The sequence below is a fragment of the Lycium ferocissimum genome, chromosome 4 (assembly GCF_029784015.1).
Source record: "Lycium ferocissimum isolate CSIRO_LF1 chromosome 4, AGI_CSIRO_Lferr_CH_V1, whole genome shotgun sequence".
NCBI lineage: Eukaryota > Viridiplantae > Streptophyta > Magnoliopsida > Solanales > Solanaceae > Lycium > Lycium ferocissimum.
In genome coordinates this window covers 69605938-69609424 of record NC_081345.1, presented here as the reverse complement: position 1 = coordinate 69609424, position 3487 = coordinate 69605938, and the positions used below count along the sequence as shown (strand labels likewise).

General features: G+C 36.7%; 1 pseudogene; it reads right to left on the bottom strand.

Annotated features, from left to right (window-relative positions):
* Positions 1-737: 737 nt before the first annotated feature.
* LOC132054929 (alkane hydroxylase MAH1-like) lies at positions 738-2273 on the bottom strand (annotated as a pseudogene).
* Between the last annotated feature and the right edge of the window lie 1214 nt (positions 2274-3487).

Here is a 3487-nt window from a genome sequence, read left to right as displayed (position 1 = left end):
TATAAAACTTATTGACATTCAAAATTCTAAGTTCAAGCTTTAAATAATATGATAGTAGACAAAAACTACGAAAAAATTTAAGAAATGTATAAATTACATTACAAATAAATATTTTTATGTATAAAATATTTTAATAATTGAATAAATGTAATGTCGTTTGGTTTGATTTTTTTTTTTAGCTAAAACCAAACCAAACCAATTATGATTGGGAGTTTTTTTTTTTTTTTAACACCAAACCAAGCCACTAATAGAGTTTTTTTCTCGGTTTGGACGTTTACCATGTTTTAGCTTTTGGTGCATACTTTGTACACCCTAGCTCTCTAAAAGCATAAAGGGAGAAGCAGAAAGAGAGCTATTAATACTGTACTTACGCTCCCTCCTAAAATGGGATGGATAAATTTCTCATATCATTACATATCTCACAAATAACAAGCTAATTGAGTTTGAAATTAGTACAGAACACAAGATAAAAGTCAAACACTTGTGCAGTGATGCTCTTTCCACCAAAAGTTATGCTGCTATAAGGAACAATGCATTTGTCCTATCGTCTTAGGGCTAATGACATGCCAATTATTTGAACATGAAATACAGGTAAATAGTATACCTTGGGTAATCATGAGGATGAACTAAATCATTCTACATGAATTTTAGGTATAATGAAATAAAAGTAGCATGCAAATAGTTGAGGTCTGCACTTAAATATTACTATCATAAAAATATTACTAACATTTAAAGTACTATGCCCACCTCTTCCAAACCCTAACTTTAAATCCATGCTTCATGTAGAGGACGATAGACACATTAGGACAAACTTCATGACCTTTCACCATTTCAACATGGTAATTATGAATTACATCAGCAGCTACAACTTTCATTTGTGTGAAAGCTATTTCTTTCCCTAAGCAAGTCCTTGGTCCTGCATTGAAAGAAAAAAATTTATAAGATGGCTCATATTTCACCGTTCCTCGTTCTGAAATCCATCTCTCTGGCTTGAATTCTGATGCATCTTTTCCCCATATAGATTCCATCCTCCCCAGCGTGTACAATAGAAACATCACTCTCATCTCAGGGTGAACACGGTGTCCACTCGGGAGAATATCGGGTTCTTGTGGAGTCTTTCGTTCGAAAGGAATAGGGGGATATAGCCTTAACGTTTCACACAATGCAGCGTGTAAATATATTGCATTTTTCACTTCATCCGCCTTAAAAAGCCTCATTTTGTAACCTTCTCCTACAGGGATGATTGCCTTAAGTTCTTCCCTATTTTCTTCTCAATTTCGGGGTGTGTGACAGCTAGCCATATGAACCAAGTGAGTCCTGAGCTAGTTGTGTCACGTCCTGCAACCATAAAGTTCAATATGGTATCCCTCAAGAACTTGTCATCAAAATTTAAGCCTGTTTTTTTTTTCTCCGGCATCATTGTTCATGTACGAGGTTAATAAATCAACACCATCTTCTCCATCTTCTCCGCTGACCCTCAATTCGTCATGCTTCATCGATATATACTTACCTATAACTTGGTCAATGATTTTCCCAGCTTCCCTTAGTTTCTTTTCAGGCCCAATTCCAAGCCATTGTTGTAACTTCCAAATACTTGGTGGCAATAAATGGCGTATGGCAATGACCTCCTCGGTGTCATCCATGGCTTTCAAGAAGGCAACATTCTTAAGTTCGACAGAGAGGGAACGAGGATCGTACCCTGTCACTAATATACAAGTAGTATCGAACGTGATTCTCTGGAAAATGTTTTGTAAATCGAAAATTCTACCTTCATTAGCCATGAGTTCGAGGACAGGGACGAGGTCATTTTGTACCTTATCCCAACTTGTTTTCACCAAAAACTTGTGGAACCCCTGATGATTAAGCAGTTTTCTAGCGAGTTCCCGTTGATTCTTCCACACATCAAAGTCAATATTAATAAATCCATCACCCAAAATATCAAAAATCTTCTTGAATTCTGGACCTTTTTCAAATTTTTTGAAATTTGTACTCATGATATAGTGCACATTTCTAGGATCCACTGTACCTAACATGTCCATATTTGCAAACCAAGGACCTTTTACGAAGGCAGTAGGGCCAGTTCTTGAAAATAATGCTACAAGGCTTTGGTGGATTGTGTTTAGATGGAGAAAAAGGCTTGGGAACTCTCCAAAAAATGGCCATTTCCACCCAAAATCACCTCTGCCTCCAAAAGCCAAGACAAAAAAGCAAAAGATTGCTACAAATATCCCAATATACCCTATTGAGTCTAATGATAGAAAATTGAAAGCCATTTTTTGCCTAGTGTATCGTCTCCTTGGAACCTTACTTCATGCTTAATATGGATAAACTCTCTAGTCTTTTATAGGCTAACAATTTAAGGGGAAAAGATATAAACAGCCAGCCCACTAGTCTTTATAGCAACCAACAATCCTATTATTTATACATTTTTTTGCGCGGAGTGCCCTTCTTTTGGGGTGGTCTTTAAATTTTGCCCCTCATATTTGAAATGTTTAAATTTTCGTCTTCGCTTAACACCCATAGGTCCTGTGTTCGAAGCCATGCAACGAAATTTTAAAAAAAAATTCGCAAGGCGGTTTAATTTTCGTATGCCGCTAACAAAGATACACTTGTTAAGGAATTACACATTTATGCCGGACCCAAGATACTCATGCCTTATGGCGTATTTTGGCATAAGTATGGGTCCCAGATAACTTTGATAATTCCTTCACAAAGTTACGCGGGGGCATACTTTTAACGGGCAAACTTTTTATGTTTTAATTCGGCATAACTTTGTGAAGGAATTATCAAAGTTATGCCGACCCAAGATACTTACGCCAAGTCCGCCCATAGCGCATAAAGATGCCGGTCCCGATAACTTTGTAATTCCTTCACAAAGTTATGCGCGGTGGGGGGCATACTTTTACCTGGCAAACTTTTATACGTGATCCGGCATAAACTTTTGAATGAATTATCTGTGTTATGTTTAATCGCATACTTATGCCAAGTCTCGCTCATAAGGCATAAGTATGTCGGTCCCGCATAACTTTGGTAATTCCTTCACAAGCCAGTAGTGCCGTCGGGGGCATAGCAAAATTTAAACTTGCCTTGCGAATTTTTTTTTAAAATTTTGACCGACGTGGGTTCGAACTCGGAACCCATGGGTTTATGCGTGTGGGCAAAATTTAAAGATTTCAAATATGAGGGGCAAAATTTAAAGACCACCCCAAACGAAGGGCAATTCTGCGAATTGCCCTTATTTATACAAACCAACCCTAAATATATCTAACCATATTAATTAGGATAATTTGATAGGAACCTACAGAAAATTAAGTGAAAAGTCTCCAATTTAAAAAGTTATAGACATTCTCCCTCTAATTAAAAGGATCTCTTTCCTTTTTTCTCTTATGTTTTCAATTATTCAAATAAAACATATATTTTTCATCCTCTCTTCTCTATTTTCAGTTACCCAAAATTTATATTGGCTAAACCCATCGGGAAACATCTA